This window comes from Danio rerio, chromosome 12, assembly GCF_052040795.2.
Source record: "Danio rerio strain M-AB ecotype USA chromosome 12, GRCz13ab, whole genome shotgun sequence".
NCBI lineage: Eukaryota > Metazoa > Chordata > Actinopteri > Cypriniformes > Danionidae > Danio > Danio rerio.
In genome coordinates this window covers 7,500,763-7,524,791 of record NC_141032.1, presented here as the reverse complement: position 1 = coordinate 7,524,791, position 24,029 = coordinate 7,500,763, and the positions used below count along the sequence as shown (strand labels likewise).

At 37.5% G+C, this 24,029-nt stretch overlaps 1 protein-coding gene across 30 annotated transcripts in view; it reads left to right on the top strand.

The window, feature by feature from the left end:
* Positions 1-24,029, top strand: part of pcdh15b (protocadherin-related 15b) — a 513,920-nt gene that overhangs the window by 116,433 nt on the left and 373,458 nt on the right. For 7 of the 30 annotated variants that reach the window (XR_015503446.2, XR_015503445.2, XR_015503431.2 and 4 more), the window contains one exon: positions 18,106-18,229. The exons of the other annotated variants lie outside the window; for them this stretch is intronic. The gene's annotated coding sequence lies outside the window, so the exon portion shown is untranslated. The remainder of the gene's footprint in view (positions 1-18,105; positions 18,230-24,029) is intronic. 30 annotated transcript variants of the gene reach the window in all.

The window sequence follows — 24,029 nt, the reverse complement described above, 5'->3', positions numbered from 1 at the left end:
GAGCGTCAAGAAACACATTCAGAAGAGCTGCTTGCCTTGTTGGAGGACTAAAAACTGCACTGTCAAGTGACACTGTGCAAAACTGAGAGGTAAACTCAAAGTCTCCAGCTTCACAGAGGTCCTCCTTGCTCATCCAGGATTCTTCCTCCTTTTCCTCCCAAGCAATCATTCGTCTCAGTGGTCTGGGACTTTCAGGAGAGCTACAGGTCTCGTTCTCCTCGTCCTCAGTGTTGAGAAACAGGACGTCTGGAGGAGATGCAGAGCACAGCTGAGGCTTTACTGGACTCAGAGTAGCAGCTCGTCTGGTAGGAGGACGAACTGAGGAGCAGTGGTAGGAGAACAGCTCGTCTGCTACAGGAACGGGACGTGGAAGAACAGGCCGTGATTTGACTTCCGCCAAAAGAGGCTTTGACGCCTTCGGCTTTCTCCTGAGCCGTTTCTTCCTGCACTTTTTATCGTTCTCAGTGCAGTCGATGGCCTCGTTCTCTGCATGTTTCTCAGCCACCACCAGTTCTTGCGGAGCACACTTCTGTGTCTCCGTAACACGCAAGAAAGGTGTAAAACAGCCAAAAAGCTTTTGAAGTGCTCTGAACACTGCCATCGTGAAAAATGAAAGGCCAAAAATCAATTCAAGTAGCAGGAAAAGTAGCTGTGGATAACTGTAAACTCCTCAAACACCAACAGAAGGTCAGATTTAGAACTGCACTTTTTGCCAGAGCAGAATTCTAAAGATGACGTCATAGCATTCGCATTCTACTCTCGGAACTCTGTAAGAAGCAGCAAATGCACACACACCTACATTTTATATTCACACTAAGATATATATATATATATATATATATATATATATATATATATATATATATATATATATATATTTATTTATTTATTTATTATAATTATATTTATTATAATTTTATTTATTTAAATTTATTATAAATATATTATAATTATAATTTATTATAATTAAATGATCTGATAGTGACATTATAACCTAATTAATTTTGTTTAACCTGCAAATATTTTAGAATTACAATTACATTTATCAGTGTGTGTATGTACAGTTTACATACATAGAGTTACATACAGTTGAAGTAATCATTATTAGCCCTCCTGAATTATTAGCCCCCCTGTTAATTTTTTCCCCTAATTTCTGTTTAACGGAGAGAAGATTTGCTGGTAACACTTTATAATAACTACACACTATGAATCATTTACTAAGCATTAGCATCTAGTGAATTCATTAGCATTAACTGTACATTAATAAACATTAGTCAGCAGTTTATAACTGCAGCTACAAATGCTCTATTCTTGACTTGTAAACACATTTATAATGTGCTTAATAATTGTACTTTCATACTTTGTTAATGATTTATTTTTCATTACTAAATTATTTCTTGCATTATTTACAAACCATTTGTATTTAAAAGTAGTTGGAGGTTTTTAAGATAATTCAGAATGAGTTAGTTAAGACTTATAAACTATTCAAATGAACATTTATAATTCTTTTTATTCAGGCATATTTTATTGGTTAATTTGTATGTTAATAAATCCTTTATTAACTCAACTTCATCTAGTTTTGTGACCTAATCTAAAGTGAAGTCTATTCATGCTTTATAAATTCGTTATAAATAACAATTAAAGGCTCAGGATCAAATAAACAATCCTTTTATCTGAAAAAAAATAAAATTACTGTAAAGTTTAGACATTGCTGAATAACAGGAGTGTCAAAATACAATATAAAACTGGTGGAAAGAACAACAATATAATAATTTAACAATATAATAACAAGCAAAGTTTAAACTCTACAGTGACTTTATTTTAGATAAGGTTGCAAAGATTTATTTTTCATTGAAGTACAGTTTCATTTGCCTATCTTCAAATAAATAGAAATGAATAAAGTCGATTCTGTCATTTTTCCTGTTTAGAATTTAACTGAGCCTTTATTTTTCATTTTTAGGGGATTTATAAAGCATGAATAGTCTTTACTTTAGATTAGGTCACAAAACGGGATGAATTTTGCATACAGTGCATTTTGATCGGTTGTGTTTGGAAAAAGAAAGCAAGTAGATTCCTGTTAGAGTTTTGTGTTTTAGGTAGAGAATCTTGTGTAGTGTTTTGATAAAAAGTGTTTCATGCAATTGACAGTTCAAGGCTGAGAAATAGCTTCTGGTTTTGCAGATTTGGGGTGTAGTTTTGCATTTTGACTGAGATGTTTAAGAAATCGTGTTCAGAAAAGATTTTGTAAGCAGTTGGAAGAAACTTTAATCAACCTCAGTCCTGATAAAAACTACTAAAATGCTTAGAAAATGACAGAATTGTAACTTTTTAATTACAAAATTCATAAATTATGGCACTGATTTGGTGAACAAAAACACAAAATTATGATTTTTAATAAAAAAAAAAAAAAGCAGTTGTGGACTGGATTTTTTTTTACCTTTTATCAAAGTCTGGAACATGTGAAACATCATTGCCTTTAATTCATTGTTTTTGATTGATTGATTGATTTTTTCTCTATAATTTACTGTTAGTGGCTGTTTTTGACCCATTGACTTCCATTATAACCACATTTATTTTTATTACAAAACAGTGACACCATATAATCATGCATTTTTGAGTTGGCACCATTAACCCTTTAGATAGGCATGTGCTAAAAAAGAGCTTTTATTTTATATGTATAGTATAACAGCAAATTAAAGTGTGTGTATGAGTAGCTACATTTCCATCCATCTGTTTTTATGCACATTTTGGATATGTGCATAAGCACCGGTTGATGGAAACGCCAAGGTGCGCATACATTTTGAAAATGCTCATAAAAAAATTGATGCGCATAACTGAGTAGGATAAACTTTTTATTTTATAAGAAAAGATGCGCATAAACTTCAATGGAAACACTTTTACTGAACAAATTCCAGTATGTGCATTAAAAAAGGTCATGTGATTTTGAAATAATGTGTGCATTTCATGTGATGATGAACGTGTGCGTATGGACAAACCAGCAGGCTGAGCACACTGTACAACATCTGAAATGTTGTTTTGGTCATTTTAAAACACCCTAACCATTTCAGTATTAGTGTTATTATATTATTAATTACCTCCAGAATCGAGAGCGTCTGTTCTGCATTTCAAGACTTTAAGCGCCACCACGTGTTCACTGCGTGTTTGGATTGTCTTCTGAGGCGCAAGCAAAGATTCACGCAGCTTCTCTTGCAGCACTCATTGGATAAAAACGCTGCTTTATTTGCACGTCTCTTATGCGATAGTCCAGTTTTGCGCATAAAGTTTATGCACATTTTTGGATGGAAGCATAGCTTGTGTCTGTGAGAGTGTGAGAGTGACCTTTGCGCACTTACCTTGATATGTCTAAGAAAATTAAAAATGCTTTCAGCTCTCAGAACTATATGGAGTAAACAAAAACAAAAGCCCCTTTTACACATACAGACCTTTCCGGAAAATTACCGGCAACTTTCCGGAAAGGTTATATGTGTGAACAGGTCCTTTTTGAAAATACCGGTAAATTCGTTCTGGCTATTTTCCAGAAAGAAGTTGTGACATTACCGGGTAATTTGCCAAAATGCTGCGCTGTGTGAATGCAGAAGGAAGATTGCCAGAAAGAGCATGTGCACGTCTAGAATGAGCTGACGTGCGACTTCTGCTTTAGCCAATCAGAACAGTCAGACGTATTTACGTCCGCGCAGTTTATGAGAATAAAAGCCTTTGAATATTTTCCCAGACGCATTTAGCTGCCAGAAGTTAGTCAGATAACATTTATATGTTCTTCTTAATGCCAACTGTGTAAATAATCATCGATAAGATGCTTATGATGAGCCGCTGTTTGTTTACTTTCAAGCTTTGAGTGTGCCCGTGAAACAGCCGTGAACACCAGCACACACATATTATGAACATCTCGACATGCGAAAGTGATCCTCCATATGTTTTCATCGAAGTTGTTCTCAATATTGATCATCCACAGAGTATGTAATGTACTCAAATGTTTACAAAAACAAGCGCAACAGTTTAAGGCTCATTTGTGGTGAATGATGTCAGAATTTACCAGTATTTTGGAATAGATGTGTAAACGGTCTTTTCGGGAAAAATTCCGTAACATCCTCGCCTGTGTGAACAGCGCTCTTTTGAATTTACCGGTAAAGTCGTTCCGGAAATTTTCCATATATTTACCGGTATCACTGTGTAAAGGGGCTAAAGACTATGTGTTTATTCACCATCAAATGTGGTTACTATGGAACCCTAGGCAAAAACAGCCACCAACAGAAAATTAGGGAGAAATAATGAAAATCTAACAATGCATCAAAACCAGTGGTGTGAATAATCATTCACTTGTCATAGTTGTGATAAAAAGTACTGTGATAAAAAGTAAAACAAATCCAGTACACACTTACTTTTAATACTGAAAATACATCATTTTGTCTGTATTTTTTTAACCAAATAAGTAACATCATTTATAAATTTGGCCATTAAAATTTAAATTTAATGTAATTTAAATGTATTTTTTTTAAAATCAGGACTGCTTTGATCAGGACTGAGGTTGATTAACAGATTTATGTAAAATAAAAAAATAAAAATAATAAAAAACACAGCAGTTACAGCAGTTAAAATGTGTTTTCATCCCGAACATAACAAAAGAGTAGTACATTTGAATAGTGCACAAGGGTTAATCAAATGACTTTCAAATGTTTATCATGGGTCACATTCCAAAAGTGTTTACATTTATGAACAAAACTGGGATATTCACCTTTTTTCCAATTAACTTCACTCTCTTCCTGTAGTCTTAAGACCTGAGCAGAAATTATACCCACGCCGCCATTAAGCACACGCCTTTGTTAAGCACTGAAAGTAATTAAAGGTGCTCAGTTACAAAAGCCTTCATAGATCTCTTTAATGTGAATAAACTTATTCAAGCAGAAGGCAGCAGGCATTGTCTAAAATGTGCGCGAAATGAGTTTCAAGCCGAGTCATAACTTTAGGGAGTGAATTGTCGCCAGCCGTAAAAGTGAAGCTTGAATAACAACAAGAGCAAACAAATGGAGTGGAAAGAAAGGCAAAGTCACGTGACTGACTAATGCTTTGCTGTGTGTGTGTGTGTGTTAAGTTGTAATTGAATTTTCAGTTGTCACAGGTATGTACATACAGCTCTCCGAGGCTATATTGAGTCCTGGGCTCTATTGACTGAAGGGAAAATAACATGCTCTCTCAAATCAAGGCAGCAGTTTAATTTAAAGTGAAAATGTTGCCTCGTTCAGAAATTGGTTGGATGGCAAATTCGTTTGCCAGTATACTTCTGCTTACGCAGCACTGCTGAACCTACAGTAGCTTCGAATATAAAGCTCACACCCTAGATCTTAAGAGGTAATTGTGTAATGACGCGTGTATACAGCAGTACATTAGGTTTAGGTTTTCTATTTGTGTCAGCCCTCTCTTTTTAAACATGGCCAATAGATTTCTGTAAGTCAAATATATGTTGTATGGAAGACTTTATTGGTTATAAATAAACAGAAATCAATTGAAAGTGGATATATATATCAGTCTTCATACTTAATTTTAGAGTGATTTATAATTTGATGTATTGGTTTAGCACATAAAAATGAATGCCATAGTGCATGTTTTTAAAAACGACACCAGGTTTTATCACCATGTAAACTAGGGATCGGCGACATGGACTTAAAATTAATTCATTCATTAATTTTCCTTCGGCTTAGTCCCTTATTAATCAGGGGTCACCACAGCGGAATGAACCGCCAACTATTCAGGCATATGTTTGATGCAGTGGATGCCCTTCCAGCCAAAACCCAGTACTGGGAATCACCTATGCACACAAACACTTATACCCTAAGGCCAATTTAGTTAAAGAGCCCCTATTATGGGTTTTTGAAAATGACCTTTCATGTAGTGTGTAGCACAGCTCTAAGTGAAGTGAAACATCCAACTATGGCTTAAATCTGAAAGTGTACAGTTTTTAAAACTATTGATTCATCTAAAAAAAAGAGTCGACTCACTGGTTAGAATGAATTATCTTGTTAATGACTGTTTAGGCTTTTCGGCATAACGTGGCTACGAAACATAAGCCCCGCCTAATTGTTGGGTGTGCAAACCCGGTAAAATTTAAACCTGCAGCCCCGCCCACTAACACAGCAGCAAAGACAGATGCTGGAGTTCTCAAGACCTACCTAGACTCAGACTCCTCTCTCCTCCAATGAAACGGGCTCTCTCCCAGGAGACACGCATTTAACTAGTATGAGTGTGAACGCACTTGAAGTGTTATTTTTGTTTATATGTGTTTGCTGTGTCATGATGCTACTACCATAATTTAGTTGCCCCCTTGTAGGAATATTAACATTGATAAACTTAAACTTAAAAAAGTGTGTAAGATAAAAAATAAACTCCAAGTGGAACATTTGAATGAGGTGAAAAACATGCTCTGAGTAAAGTAGGGAGGGTGACGTGATGCGAGAGCCCAGCATTGAATGACTTTACAGTAACATTAGGATTATTTAGCATAAAATAAAAGTGTGTTATTGCATATTTAGTTAAAAGTATTCTGCATATTTTGTTGATGTATTTTTATTTATTCGGTTTGTTTTTCATCATTTATGAGTATGATGACAGGCAGTGCAGTTTGAGAGAGAGTGGGACAGGATCAGTATCAGGAAAGCTTTCACAAGCTAGAACTCAAACTCCAGATACCTGCAATGTTGTTGAGCTATACCGTATGTCACACACTGCCCACCAGGCTATCAGCACTGATATTAACAATATATAGTAATCTTGGTGAAAATTAAAATAATAGTTTTTGTTCATAAGGATAATAATCAGGATAGTAATAGGCTTTGTCCGTAAGGTTAATGCACACTCACTGGTCACTTTAATTGCTTCAACTCAATGCATTATGCATGTAGATGTGGTCAAGACCATCTGCTGAAGTTCAAACTAAGCATCAGAGTAAGGAAGGAAGGTGATTAAGCTGACAGCTTGGTATGAATATGGCATTGTTGTAAGTGCCAGAATGGCCTGAGTGTCTCAGAAACTGCTGATCTACTCGAATATTCACATATAACCATCTCTTGGGTTTACAGAAAGTAAAATCTTCAGTAAGAGGGGCGGTTCTGTTGTGAAAATGACTTGTTGATGCCAGAGGTTAGAAGAGAATGGATAGACTCGGACCGGTTTGAGCGGATAAAAGGACAGCATTACTTCAAAAACCACTTGTTACATCCGAGGTCTGCAGAGGACTATCTCTGAAAACAGAACAGCAAAGTGAGGCTACGATTCACACAGTCTGGACAAAACTGCACGATAGAAGATCAGAAAAAAGTTTCTGTTACTGCTGGAACACTCAGATGGAAGGGTCAGCGTTTAGCATGGCCGACGTGAAAGCATTTGTCCATCCTTTCAGACTGTAGGTAGTGATGTAATTGTTATTTGAAACACTCAACTGTCACAAGATTAAAGAACCTTAATTATATCTTTAAAAACTTGAATATTAAAAAAAAACTTAACCATGTGGTGGAAAATCTACTATTGAGACAACCCCAGTAGTTACGTTAATAAATGAAGTGTTATCCAACAGCATTACCCTGTAGTGGAGAGGTTATGCAGGGTATCGTCCACATTAACCCAACTCTCGATTGCATTCTGCCATGATACCCTCTCATTACTACTCTGCCAACTTTGGCAGTTCTTCACAGCCATATACATAGCATATAAATTGGATACAGTGCCCAGCGGGGTGGTTTGGAATAAGCAGGTACACCATAATAATCCCACCACCTTTAAGGCTGCCAGCCATCACAGGAATATGCACTCATAGAGGACCTTGCGGCGTCCTTCTATTTCGCTTGTAATTAGCTTCATTAGAGCAAGTTCACTGCGGCGGGCATGTCGTCTCTCAGGTGCCACAGACCAGAGCTACAGGCAGGTGGAGGTAATCTGTGGTAATCACCCTTCTGCAGCGTCTTCGGGATCACAGTAATGACTTTTAGCTCCTGCAAACTTTCAAGCATTTTTGGAGTCGTTTGAGTTTCTATGGAAGACTCCCAATCGGTGGATTCTAAGGCTGTGAAGTTTGCTGAGAAAAGTTGGCAAGTAAAACATGAATCATTCCTAATTATGCCTCCAGAGAGGCAGGTCAGGAATTAGGTTTTCTTGGAGATTAGAGGGAATCTCAGTTATTTGCATGGACCAAATCTTCAACCGTTTTTTTTTTTTTTTTTTTAATATAATATGGTTGGAATTGCATGGGGCTGAGTGTTTGTAAGCAGAATCTCCGTTAGATCTACATAAAAGCCAGTATTTTCCATTTAAATAAATCACCATAGTGACAGCTCAAGGTGAGAGGGCCAAAACACGCTCATTATAATTAAGACGGAATTATTTTGATGCTGTGAAATCCCCAAAATTCTGTTCCAAAGATGTGTAATTTACATGCTAACTTTGATTAATGAGCACTTTTTTTTCTCATCCTTTTTTGTTCTTTTTGTGTCTGTGATACAACAACGTTATAAATGCGATATCACCGAAAACCTCACAGGACTGAGAATGAGATGTGAATCACAATTTAGTAATATTGCTGTATAATTGGTGGCTGTTCGAAAATGTGTTCAAAATAGTGTGGTTTAAACGTGTGACCAAATGTGGACAACATATAGCCACGTTATAATTCTGAAAAATATACACTCACCGGCCACTTTATTAGGTACATCGGTCCAACTGCTTGTTAACGCAAATTTCTAATCAGCAACTCAATGCATTTAGGCATGTAGACATGATCAAGAAGATCTGCTGCAGTTCAATCGAGCATCAGAAATGAGAAGAAAGGTGATTTAAGTGCCTTTGAACGTGGCATGGTTGCTAGTGCCAGACCTACTGGTTTTGTATTTCAGAACCTGCTGAGATTTTCACGCACAACCATCTCTAGGGTTTACTGATAATGGTCTGAAAAAGAGAAAATATCCAGTGAGCAGCAGTTCTGTGGGCGCAAATGCCTTGTTGAATCCAGAGGAGAATGGCCAGGCTGGTTGATATAAAGGCAACATTAACTCAAATAACCACTCGTCACAACTGAGGCATGCAGAAGAGCATCTCTGAACACACAACATGTCCAACATTGGAGTGGATGGGCTACAGCAGCAAAAGACCACACCAGGTGCCACTCCTGTCAGCTAAGAATAGGAAACTGAGGCTACTATTCGCACAGGCTCACCAAAATTGGACAACAGAAGATTGGAAAAACGTTGTGGGAGATATTTTCTTGACACACTTTGTACTACCTTAGTATTGTTGCTGACCACATCCATCCCTTTATGACCACAGTGTACACATCTTCTGATGGCTACTTCCAGCAGGATATCACATCATAAAGTGTGAATCATCTCAGACTGGTTTCTTGAACATAACAATGCGTTCACTGTACTCAAATCTCACAGTCACCGGAACTTAATAAAATAGAGCAACTTTTGGATGTTGTGGAATGGGAGATTCACATCATGGATGTGCAGCCGACAAATCTGCAGCAACTACAGATATGCTCTCATGTCAATATGGACCAAAATCTCTGAGGAATATTTCCAGTAACTTGTTGAGTCTATGCCATGAAGGATTAAGGCAGTTCTGAAGGCAAAAGGGCCTGGTACAAGTAAGGTGTACCCAATAAAGTGGCCAGTGAGTGTACAAATTCACACATGTATGCATATTTATGTATATTTAGATATTCAACAGTGTGTATATGATGCAAATAATATATACATTTAAATATCTATGTCGAAAAGAGGTTTAATGGAGTCCAACCTAGTAGTAAGGTGTACCTAATAAAGTGGCCGGGAATTTATATGGAATATGATAAACCTAAATCTGTCACTAGATTTTTTTTTTTATACTTTATTCCACATGCAGGCAACTCTCATATTTTTGACTGCAAACGTCTGTGCATTGCAAATGGGTTCAAATGTGCATTTATTGATAGCAATATCATTAAAATTCCCATGTAAATGATAAATTCATGATTTTATTTACAAAAGTGACATCACGTCCATGTTTATTATGTGTTTGGAATACAAGTACCGGTACAAAAAAATGGCACCAGTGTTTCTTTACTATGTGAAATTGCCAACTCAAATCATTTTGACAATGTTGTTGTGTAAGCACAAAATGTTTGGTAACACTTTATTTTGATGGTCCACTTGAGTATTACTAGGCTGTCTGCTTAATATCTGTTGATACTGCTCCTTCAACAGACGTTTACCTGACTATAAGAAACTTTGCATGTACATGGCAACTTACACTAACCCTAACCCCTTCTAACCCCAACCTAACAGTCTACTTATATTCAAATGAGAATTAGTTGGCATGTAAATGCAATGTAACCTAAATTCAACAACGAACCATCAAAATAAAGTGACCAAATGTTTAATTATAGTGAAAATATGCCCCAAATGAAACTCACCTGAAGGCTCTGCTATTTCACAAGCTCATAAATGTTGAAACAGTCTCGCATTCACTCTACTTGACTTGTTTTCCATCACCATTAGATATTTTTCCCCTCAAACGCTGAAACAATTGCCTGAAGCTTGTGAAAATGAGGCATGTGATTGGCTGTCAGTTGCTAAGCATCTAGCCATAACATTGTGACACCGCATTGATTAATTCTGCACATTGGGCACCACAGCTCACAGTTAAAAGTGCAAAACCCAGTACAACGTGATTAAGCAAATAGAGCAGTGTGATTAAGCAAATAGAGCAAATAGCAAATAGAGCAGTATTTGACAAAAATAACCCCTTATTTCTACTTGACCCTCTCCAAGGAAGATTCATATTGAACATTCTGGCATTGGAAGCAGGCACACTAGTAAGGACACTAAATACTATAACTTCCAGGGTCTGTCACTAGTGCATTCTAGTGTGTGTCTTTAGTGCACTTGAGATTTAGGCAGTGAGGTTTACACAAACAGCTGTCACTAACTAGCCTTACCCCCATCTGGGTCACGGCACCAATTTTATTACACATGTTCTACGTAATCCACATGCAATATAAGATAATAAAAATAGCATATGTAGGCAATATAAACAGAAGCATATAAGAGGATCCTAAATACTACAACATCTATGGTCTGTCACTAATGTGCGTCTGGAAGTTTACTAATACAGCTCTCACTATAGCTAGCCTCCATTACACTCAACCTCTAAAAAGTATGAGAATTGAGACATTTGGTTCGCTACAGGACATTTTTGAGTTGTTCATAATTCAACAAGCCAATGAGATCTTATCTGTAATGTGAAGGGGACGCTGACAAGGAAGTGCAGATCCAAATGCAGGTTTATTCAACATAGAATGGTCAGACAAGCAACGGTTAACACAGAGGTAAACAGATGTATACAGGCAAACCAGACTTGTGGACATACAACAGGCGGATGGTAAAAAGGCAGGCAGCAGACAGTGTAAATAAACAAAACAAGGATCTGACATGGCAATGGAAGGAAAACATGTCATAATGTTCACAAACAAATAAACAAGACTCAGCCCAGATGTGTATGTGTGTGTGTGTGTGTGTGTGTGTGTGTGTGTGTGTGAGCACTGTATTTAAAGTCCAAAAAGTTCATAATGATCCTCTGGCTGTGTAAGTGTGTAATTACCGGAATGAGGAACTGGTGTGTGTGAGCGGTGCATGACTGAATATGTAGTCCATATAACGGTGGATTTGTCCTTCTTTAGCAATCTGCGTTTTTACCAGCGATCATTGGTGATTGTAAAATTATCTGATTCTTTGCATATTTTGCTCTTGGAGTATAAGCTGATGAATCCTGGCAGAATATATAGGGTCCAATTATGCAGGTATGATAGTTGTAAATATCATTTTGTTCATATTATTGTTCTAAAATACATCCTAATATTGTTTATATTAGGATGTATTTTAGAATTAGAAATTTTAATGTGTGTGTTTTATGTTCTCTTGTCGGTGTCTATGTGCAGAAGAGCTTTTTTTTCTAACAACAAATTTCTCCTAAGGAAGACAGTGAATTTGACCTTGACTGTGAATTTGACTTTAAACCTTACGTCCAGCTGGGTCATGGGACCAATGTAAAGCCTCCGGTTCTACTTGACCCACTCTGAGTGGGATTTGAACCGTTTTGTCCAGCATTAGGTGTTGAAGCATTAGCAATGACTCTCAAGACAATAACAGCCTCTTGATATGAGAAAATAATTCCTGGAAAGCTCTTATTTTAAGTACTAGGAGTTCTGCAATCAATTTCTGTAAACAACAGCATTCTATACCTAATTAAGGTCATCAGATCAGTCTTCTTTCTGTACCAAGGACCCAGTGCAAGCAAAGGGTAGATGTGGCTCTCGATGTTATCGCTCCAAAATGCTGGAACTAGCTTCCACCTCACAATAGACACATCAACTTGTTTTTAAAAGCCTTCTGAAATTGCATCTTTGTCCTTTTAGCATTTGAGCCTGTTTAATGTTAAGGGGTTAGTCTTGTGTTTTAGTTATTGCGGATGTGCGAAATGTTATTTGTTATTTTAATTAGTATTGATTGTGTTGAGTGCTTTGGGCAACGATGTGTTGTAAAAAATGTGCTATATAAGTAAAGTACTACTACATAATTCATTTTTGCAAATTAGGGGATTTAGTTCAAAATTTGGCATTATGCATTAATCATTTCTTATGTGATACTTCTAAATGTGCATTAACGTGGTGATGGAAGGCAATCTAGTAAAGCCATGTGCAAATTTAAAAACTATACAGTAGTTTACCTTCACACTATTGTTTAAGAAAATGTACTAATTTGACTAGAAACACTGGAGGCTGGAAATGAAAAGCACAATACCAGCTTGAGTCAGACTAGACATTCACAATCAGGAAATAGGAGGATACCTCAACTGTTGGTGTTTACCCAAATTTAAGATAAGACAAGACAGCATTTTAACATTATAAATATTAACCCTCTTCACCTTTAAACAGGGGAGCTGTGGTTATCTTTGAGTGTAAAGCACTCCTCTGGGATTATTAGTGGTTTTGACATTTGGAAGCAGATCGTCGGTGTGTTTAGCGATCTGTCACGCCGTTGACCCCAGAGCCTCCGCTCCATCACCAGAAGAAGTGCAATTAGTAGTGTGATGATAAACTGAGCTGTGGCCTTTTGGTTTTTATAGACGAATCGCTGGATTGGCTGATTTCACGCTGGGACTGAGCTCACAGATTTCATAAGTTTGACTGCACAGAACTCTGTACACCAGCATGAATTACTGCACATTTGTGTTCTTACTTCCTAACAAAATCTGTCTTTTAAAGGTTTCTCTCATTGCCACAGTCACAGCTTAATGCATCATCTATGCAAAAATGTTTACCTTTAGCTTTATATGTTTTAATGTTCAATATTGATTATAAAAAAAACGTGCAATGCTGTTTGAAAATAAAATTTTCGCTGGTAATGAATCAGTAATAAAACATTATAGAGTATTGTTCAGTTATTCAGACATTATATCAACCAACCATCCAATAAAAACCAAACTACCAAGACCAACCAAAACCAAGCTACCAAAACCAACCAAACTCAACAAAGTAACCAACCAAGACCAAACTACCAAAACCATCCAACCGACTAACCAAATTCAACCAACTGACCTACCAAAACTAACCAACCAACAAAGCAACCAAACAAACAAACCAAGACCAAACTACCTAAACCAACCAACCAGCCCACCGACCGAACACAATAAGAAAACCAACCAAGACCAAACTACCAAAACCAACCGACCTACCAAAACCAACTAACCAACCAAAACCAAACTACCAAAACCAACCAAATTAACAAACCAACCAAGCAAAACCAAACTACCAACCAAACCCCACAAACCAACCAAGACCAAACTACCAAAACCAACCAACCAACCAAATCCAACCAACCGACTTACCAAAACCAACAAACCAACTAACCAAAACCAACCAAACTACCAAAACCAACCAACCAAGATCAAACTACTAAAACCAACCAACCATCAAACAGACTGCCATAACCAACCAAAATAAAAATGCAACAAACCAACCAAAACCAAACTACCAAACGCAACCAACCAATTAACCGACCGACCATCAAACCCACCAACCAACCAACCAACCAATCAATCACTCTGCATTGAAAAAAAGAGTGTTTATACTATTTCGGTTCAGAACAATGTTTCTTGTCTAGTTTTTAGATTGTTGCCTCGTTTCCACTGGGTGGTATGGTTCAGTTTAATATGGTACGGTACAGGTAACCTTTATCAAGCTTGTGACTTCACTACCAAATGGTTCAATTGGTACCCTTTTGGTAGGGGTGGTTTACGACAAAGTTGCAGTCGACAATCTTGCTCAAGGAAATGTCAAAGTAAAGCTGCACAGGTCGTTTACATATCATATAAGAAGCTCTTCTCACAAAACAGATGCTTTATACACATAAATGCTTAAATGTTCGTTACTAACCTTTCTATGGACATTATTTGATTTTAACTGCTGATCAAGGATAGTGCAAAATACTGCTGTAGCGTCTGAAATTATATAAAATAAATAAATACATAAAAATACAACATATAAAAACATGCAGACACGTGCAGTCTTCAACATGTTACCAATTTACAAAAAAACTACACACAACATACATTTAGACCTTATTTGGGTTTAAAAATAACATAAAACCCATAACCTCCAGTCAGTGCAAACCTCTCATCTTTAATTTTAATCTTCATCAGCACATGTAACCTCTTGTTAGAAAGAAATTCCATCATTCTGAGTTCATTATAACTCAAAAGGCGATGATGATAATTAAACATGGTGACTTGTTCATGTTTTAGGTTGCTGAAAGAATCATTTCCTGCTTTGTTATTTTGGCTTCTCCTTTGTTTTTTCACGATTCGCTCTCACGTTTGTCCATTTCTGAAAGAATGTGAGAAGCCGCACTTCCATAATCACGAGCACGTTTTTATCATGAGCTCAAGTTCATTATTTCAATTATAGACGTGCAGCGAGCGACCGCAAATAAAGTGAAACCACTCGCACTTAGACAGCCTTGTAAACAACAACAGGACACACGGACAATTCTGCTCTTCTGCTTAGCTTTGTGGCTGTTCATCAAGACGACGACAAGGTTTGTTTGAGCTCGGCTTGACCATGGCTTCTTATTATATGTATATATTATTACGGTGTAATGGCTCGGCTGTGTATTTAAAAATGCTGCTTTCTGTGTTTTCAATCTCCTGGCTTGTTGCAAGGTCAAGTGACGTTACTCTGTAAACCAATAACGTTCAGCTGCGTGTCTAGCACAGCCTTTTGGTACCCTTTTGTTGTGCTATAGGGACCGTTTGGAAAGGGTACGCAAAAAGTGCTATGGTAAGGTTCACTTTTTGGTACATTTTGATAGTAGTAACAAACATAAAAGTGTATCTATACCATAGGCTACATGAATATGAATGAAGTACTGTACATCCAGGCTATTTGTTTTTACGGAGTAAAGCCCTTCTATCTTATACAATGGCAGGCTTTATTCTGCAAAAACAATCGCTTGGACATACTTTATCCCTTACATATATAATGAAATTAAAAAAATAAAATGACACTAAAATAACCATGTAAAATCCTGGTTATGTAGGGCAGTGGTCCCCAACCACCGGGCCGTAGACCGGTACCGTGGAACAATGAGAGGGTGCTCGCTGCAGAGCCATTTGAGGAGAGCTGAGCTCCAGCGAGGGGGAGCATGAGCTGTCGCTCCTCCTCCTGTAAGCTGTTTTAATGCGTACACCAACCCCACCCCTAACCCTACCCCCAGTGACATCACTCGTAGAAGAAGTGCAAAAAAGGTGGAGCTCAAGCTTAAGCTCCCCCTCGCTGGAGCTCAGCTCTCCTCAAATGGCTCTGCAGCGAGCACCACTTGGGAACAATTGGTACCTGGCCACATAAGAATTCATAAATTATTTCTGTAGAAAATGTTCCTCCCGTGACTTGGTTTCTTCCACTCACCCCCGCCATCTCACGTGAAATGGACTATGCCAAAATCCACCACGGAGCGGGCAGAACAATCGCTAGAATATCTCAGTGGTGGTTGTTGATAGTTTAAAGTTATAAAACAGGTTTCATAGAGTCCAAATCAGCAGAGTATTTAAGGATTGTGCATATATGTGTGCGTGCATCGCTAAGTAAGTACCCAAAATCATTGCAATATGTATCTAAATGGAGTTTCACATAATCATACTCATTAGGGCTGTAACATGCCAATGCATACATTTAATTCAGCTATACGGTTGTATTATTGTTAATATGTTCGTCAGTTAAGATGTTTGGCACAGATGTTATGTATTTGATGCATATAAACCTTGATTGAATCATAATCAGACCGCGATAGTGCAACTAGCGCATGCGCACTGAGTTGTTCATGATTAACCTGGATGCACAGCACAGATATATACACTAGATATCGCATAGGGACCCTGAGCATGCGTCAATATCGCCGCCACATTGGTACAGTGCTCCCAGGACAAATGTCATTCAACCGCACTAGTCAAGACAGTGTTATTACGTGAAGATGCGAGACTTTAGCGCTGTCTACGGGTGTAGTAACGAGCAAACAAAGAAAACAAAGCACAAAGGCAGAACATTTCATAGGTAATATTAAGTTTTTTTCTGTTTTTGAATGTTCTGAACTTTTGTGCTAATCAGGTAACGTTATTGATGATGACAGTCACCATACGGCAAAGCAGCTCCAACTCGCACTAAACACTTGGCTTATGCTAGTTTTGTTGAATAAAATCAGCAAACAATGCAAAAGAAATATGACAACGAGATGCTGCGCTGCCAGTAACTTGTATTATTGTTGGCTAACGTTAGTGAAAGAGTCGTTTGGGGGATTCATTCACAAACAAATCGCTCCCTCTGTCAGTATGAGAAGTGAAAGCAGGAGAGGAGGTGTGTTTCAGGACATGATTAGATCAAATTTAACAGGGAGGGTGAATAGTACATTTCTGTACACACAAACACAAGCTTTTTGTCAGGAATGCCAATGCGGTCACTAATCCATCAATGTAGAAAAGTGATGTAAAATTATCATTTTCGTAATTAGAAAAAAAATTACACACTAACATCCAGGAAAACTCCCGATCATAGATATATGTGTATATGTGTAAATCTCTGGCTTTGGATGGCCACAATCCTCCACTGTACCTTGGTCCCGCATTCATTTCAAAGGAGCGCTACCCTGTACCAAGATGGCGGCGCTATTGACGCATTCCGTCCAATAGACAACAATAGGCCAGGCGACATCTAGTGTATATATCTATGGATGCACAGTGATTCACGTGAACCCCCACTCCCCCCCCCCCCCCCCCCCCCCCCCCCCCCGCAACATTGCCAAACGTTAACCCGTCCGCGGTGATAAAAAGGTTGGTGACCTCTGATGTAGGGAAATACAGAATGCAGACATCTAGTCTCACTTTCCTTTGACAAATTAAACACATTTTTATGTTTTTAGGTGTGTTAGTGCCATCCTTGTTCTTTTGAGGTTTATATATCAAGTTTCAGAGGGCTCATTGGTGTGTTTTTTCAGGGATGTTAGAGATCCAATTAAACTGTAGGGACACGTCTTAGATGCTGAAAAACATGACAAATGTAATCTGAATGCCAATTATGCACTACTCTGGAGAAATTATCAAACTGAAGGAAAAAAATAATTGAGCTGATGTATTAGACTGTATTTCAAACTAATTAAAGTTCACTGAAACATTGATCAAATGTGACTTTGTTATTCTGGTAAAAAAAAAAAAAAAAACATACATAAGCTCATCAAATGACCAGTGGTTTTGTCTATATTAATTTTTTTCCATGTATGGCATAGATCAGTATGGTTTGATTTTTTTAAAAACAGAATTTAAAGTACAGTGTTTTTCCCCTTCTTCTATAAAAAGGAAGGCCTGTGTGTTTATGGCAGCTTCCTCTCCACCTAATGTTGGAATAAGCTGGAAGCACTGCTCATTTTTTTTGAAAACCTGAGCCCATTTGAGCTGCATGAGTCTGAGACATTCTCTTCAGAACTCATCTGAAACATGTCAATGTTTTCTTTTTCAAAGCCCCTCTGCAGAAGAGTGTTTTCAGCACCACGGACAGCACACCGAGAAAACAGCTCTATCACTGCCTGCCCATTCACACCAGAATGGATCGTGGTTGAGTTTGCCTCTCTTTCAAAGACGATCAGTGATTGTTATTTATTTTTATGGAATGGCTACTCTTGTTTAAAGGATTTATAAAAATATACATAAACCATTTTCATTCAGTTGACAACTCAAAACATTACATTTGTATAACAAATTACTTTATTTTCATTGTGCATCATTGTTGCTTAATCTAAAATCCAAACAGCTAATTGTATACAGTATAAACTGAAAATTTTATATAAAATAAACTGTAAATGATAAAATACCACAATTTCATCATATTAATATAATAGTTAGGTCATAATTATTGTTGTAATACTTGTTCACTTGTTTATTTGTTTGATTCTGACCCTGGAATAAAAATCATAAGTCAAGTTTAAATTTTTTGAAACTGGGATTTAAGCTTTAACTAAAATGTGAATAAATAAGTTTTGTTGTTTTTGGTTGAACAGGACGATAAAAAGGAGATTAAAAAAATGGAATATAAGGTTAAAATAAGTTTAAATACTGAGAAAATCATGTTTAAAAATTCTCCAAATCTAGTGTTCAGCAATGCACATTAGTAATCACAAATTGAGTTTTGATCTATAGTAATGAAATTTACAAAAATCTACATGGAACATGATATTGATTTTATTTCCTAATGATTTTTGACATAAAAAATACTATAATTTTGACTTTGCAATATATTTTTTGGCTTTTCCCTCAAATATAGCCTACCTGTGCAACATAAGACTAGTTTTGTGTTCCAGGGTGCATTTAAATGCATTTATTCTTCAGTACATTTTTTAATTTGGCTGAGTTTGCTTTGATTTTCAACCAAATATGGACAGTTTTTAGTCTAAAAACTATTTAGATCCTTCAATGAAATTAAGCCTTTAGTCACTCAGTAATACTAAAGCTCGGGACACACCAAGCTGATGTCAAAGAACTATAAACGATAAAAACTATCAATGGAAAGCCAGAAAGCTCCAAAATGTGCATTTTTTGACATTGTTTGTTGTATAGTTTACAGGCAGAATATGTGTGGTTTACGTGTGAAAAGTCGACACTTAATTTACGCAAAATGCGCAAACAGCACACAAACAAACTCAACATGATGTATACGTGTAAATGTTGGTGGTGAAAATCTGTCCCAAATTTCTTTAGTTGTCACCTTGCACCAGCTGTGTCTGGTCATATCTGGACCAAAAAGCTGTGCATGAGCACTAAACAAACCGAAATGATAACATACATTTTGCACCTGTGTGAAATTATGTATTTTCCATACCTGCAGGTGGCAGTAACTGTATCGTCTTTCCACAAATGAAAGCCAGAACTAGTGCTGCACGCACACAATCATACACTCAAAAACTGCGTATTTCATATAAGTTGAAACAAGTCTTTAGTTTTTTTGGACAGCTTAATTGTTTTTTGCTTAATCCACCTAAATTTGAAACTTAATTCCTTCACGTTGTTCCAACACAATTTCATTTTTTGGAAACCAGCATTTTTTTTTGGGACAGTGTACACACAAAAAATTACTTTTTCTGCTTGTTCAAACTATTTATTTGAAATAAATTAATTTTTATTAATTTTTATTAATTTATTTGGGCTGAGTTTATTTAAAGTTTTATTAACTAATTTTGAGATGATCACGTGCTATGATTCAATACTTTTGGTCTTGCATCAACAATCGTCGATAAACCAATCAGATGAATCCAAGCGTACAATAAATAACTAATTTTATCTTACCTTCCTTATCTTCATTTTGGAAGATTCCCTCATCCTTCCCCTTTCCTCCTTTATCAGGGGAGCTTTCTAGACCGACCTGATCTCGGACCGCCCTTCTATGCTATATGACCAGGCAGGAGCCTTAGGCTCAAGCATCTCCGAGCTCAGGTTTCTCTCCTGGGACAGCAAACCAAACCTGAAATTAGTATCAAGCAATATCTAATTCTTCAACCCAGGCTCATTCTTAAAACGTGCCTCTATATACATATCTGGAGACTGTAAAATACGTCACAGGAGTTATTTTTATTTTTATTTTTTTTTTTGCAGTTTTTGCAGTTTTTGATTTCGCGAATCCATGAGAGGCCGCTGTGTACGCTTTTTGAGATCTCAAACTTCTCTTGTGAGTGCCATTCGTGCCTGCCATTCTCTGGTAAATCCACCAGAGGCTGCTGTTGACTGACTGTATGACTGACTGACTGACCAATCAACTGACCCACCCTCCTCCTTCCCTAAACCCAACCAATTTTATTAATTGATCTTCCCATTCATTTCCCTAAACCCAACCAACAATGTTCAAAAGCAATGCAGAAAAAGAAAAGCCCTCATCTGATTTTTATCACGTTTTCAGATTTCACCACATCCTCACCCTGTTATTTACTTGTTTATTTTAATCTTTGGATTCTGTTTTTGTTTTACCTGCTTTCTGGAAGCATTCTTCACCGGACTCAAACTCTGTCATCATCTGGCTACATTATTCGCGGTCTCCAGAAACGTATATAGGCCTATGTTTTCAAAATGAGCCAATGTTGGAACTCTCAAAGCAATCAAAGGTGAACATTACCAAATTTATTTTGTTTGTTTATATTCAGCTCATATAAATTGTTTTGCAACAGTTTTGCTAAAATCATAGTTTTTTTTCAGTGTACATGCTGAATCAGGCAAAATCCCGCTTAATTGAGCCCAACAAAAGGCAAGACAAGCTGACATCCAATCCTCAGCTTGGTGTGTCCTGCCCTTTAAATGTCATTTAATTGTGCTAGGTAACATTTAGGTAATCACATCTTTATATAACCTACACAAACACATCCACTTGATAATGTAAATCATATTAGCCGAAAATCCTATATTACCTAATCCCGTTTTCCCTCTCATCTTACTTATTTTAGTATAGAAATAAGGAAAATTTACCTCTGCACAGATTGGGCCCAAATAAAATTAAGCAACATATAGATCCCTAAAGTAATTAGGCAAACACAGATGGATACATCTATATGTTTGAAGTAATGAGAGATCAGTACTAATCCACTCTAGGGTTGTGTTAGGCAAAGAAATAAACAATTTAATCTGAGCCAGCCTTGACGTAAGGCCTGATTTTATTTGAAGTCTTGTTTTTTTTCCGCTATACACAAGTATCGAGCGGAACAGAGGTGTGTTTGTTCATTTGTACAAACTACATGTCGTCTTATTGTGTGTGCTGGTGAACCGATAGACCTTTAAAAAGCGGCAAAATGATCTACAAGTCGCTTAATACACATGTCGGCTGTAAAATTAGGTATTCGTTACCGATGAGACGCAGCTCTGAAAGTTATTGAGGCGGTGTAATTTGAATAAACCCTGTACAAAATGCTTCAATAGTGTTCTCTGCCAAGACCTTATTGGCTGTTTGGTTTCACGAGCCTCTCTTGGGAAGAGGCTGTGTAGAAAATAGCAGGTCGGTAATGTTAGAGAATTGATATTGTGATGAGCACAACAAAAGCTTTCAGACACACGGGATAAGTCATCTTTAGATGCACTAGCGTCACACACAGCATGTCAAACACTTCAAGTGCACTTCAAGGGCTGCACTATGTTATTTAGCATCTATAAATGTTATTCGTGACAGTGTGTAATTGCGATCTGTGTGTTTTTTATCCTCTTCTATATTTGATGCAGTACATGAATGCATGAACATCTTTCAGCCAGAGTGGCCTCTTTGTGGACGCCATTGCTTTAGCCTACAGACTACGCATTTGAATGACAAATATGCATATCGAGTGCTATTGCGAGCTCTTAAGCTTGGGGTTTAAGAGAACACCTGGCATCAGACAGAGGCCCTCAAATACCTGCGAGCGTATGTTTGTGGTCTAGAGCTGGTATTCAGAGCGCTGGAAAAAAAGCCAAGTGTCGCTTAATGAACAGATGTGTATTGGAAATCACATATGATGCCTAATGAAATAAGTTCTCCGATTGTAAATGCACTAAACATCTGCTCATGGCTAGAAAACAACATACACAAACTGTCACTTTAAAGGGATTTATTAACTGCATGTTGTTATTCATAAAAATCTATGTTTATACTGTATACAGTATCTGTGTATTTTAGTAATTTAGTAGGATCCCCTTTTTCCTTCAGAGCTACCTTAATACGTCATGGCGTAGATTCAATGAGGTTCTAGAAATAATCCTGAGATTTTGGTCCATATTGACATGATAGCATTTGCTGGCTGCATATTCATGATGCGAATCTCTCATTCCACCACATCCTAAAGGTGCTCTATTGGATTGAAGTCTGGTGACTGTGGAGGCCATTTGAGTACAGTGAACTCACTGGCTGTTTCTCAATTCCAAGAACGCAAAGAACGGACTTTCGTTCTTGTGGAGACCGGTCTTGCCAGGTGTCCTCGGAAGAACGAACTCAGGAGACCGCGAGGGCAGAGAACGCGTCCTTTGAGAAATGGGATGCTGCGTTCTTCCTGATGGTCACGTGACCTTCACGCGTTTTAAATGGAAATTATTTAAACATTACAGCACTCATACAACGATTAATTGTTTTCCCCCTCTTCAAAATATATACTTTGCATAAAAATATTATAAATATACCCTGCACAATATAAATAAAACTAATTTTAATACGAATTTCAGCAAACAAACACCCTTAATGTGTTTATTCCTTTATTAAGATATTTATGTTAATGTTTACTTTCACTGTTTCATTTAGAGAAACTCCTGAGGTAAATAAGTGATATCTCTGAACTTTAATAATAAATCTAAATAAAATGCTGCGCTTTCCACCTCCAGTCGCAATGACTTCTGGGACTTCCAGAGCGAGTTCGGTGCTCAAGTCTGCATCAGTGCGTCCTCGATATCAAGATCACATGCGTCCTCCGTACTTGCGGTCTTGAGTATTGGAACTGAACTTAGGCAGCTGATGATGACGTTGCACGAGAACCCGAGGACGCAAGACCGCTGAAGAACGCATATTGAGAAACAGTCAGTGTCATGTTCAAGAAACCAGTCTGAGATGATTCGCGATTTATGACACTGCGCGTTATCCTGCTGGAGGTAGCCATCACAAGATGGTACACTGTGGTTATAAAGGGATAGACATGGACAGCAACAATACTCAGATAGGCTGTGGCGTCAACACGATGCTCAATTGGTACTAATGGGCCTAAAGTAGGCAACAATTTTCCAATTTTCTATTGTCCAATTTTGGTGAGCCTGTGTGAATTATAGCCTCAGTTTCCTGTTCTTAGCTGACAGGAGTGGCACCCGGTGTGGTATTCCGCTACTGTAGCCCATCCACCTCAAGGTTGGACATGTTGTGTGTTCAGAGATGCTCTTCTTTAGACCTTGGTTGTAACGAGTGGTTATTTGAGTTACTGTTGCCTTTCTATCAGCTGGAACTAGTCTGGCCATTCTCCTCTGAGCTCTGGCATCAACAAGGCATTTGCGCCCACAGAACTGCTGCTCACTGGATATTTTCTTTTTTTTTTTTCAGACCATTCTCTGTAAACCCTAGAGATAATTGTGTGTGAAAATCCCAGTAGATCAGCAGTTTCTGAAATACTCAGACTAGCCTGTCTGGCACCAACAACCATACCACATTCAAAGTCACTTTAATCACCTTTCTTCCCCATTCTGATGCTCGGTTTGAGCTGCAGCAGATCGTTTTGACCATGTTTACATGCCCAAATCTAATAAGTTGCTGCCATGTGATTGGCTGATTAGAAATTTATGTTAATGAGCAGTTGGTACCTTATAAAGTGGCTGGTGAGTGTACAATATTTAACATTAACAAAAAAAGTCTGAACCTTAAAACCCTTATTCACATATGTTGATGTGTGTGTGCGTCACTGGATTTTTTT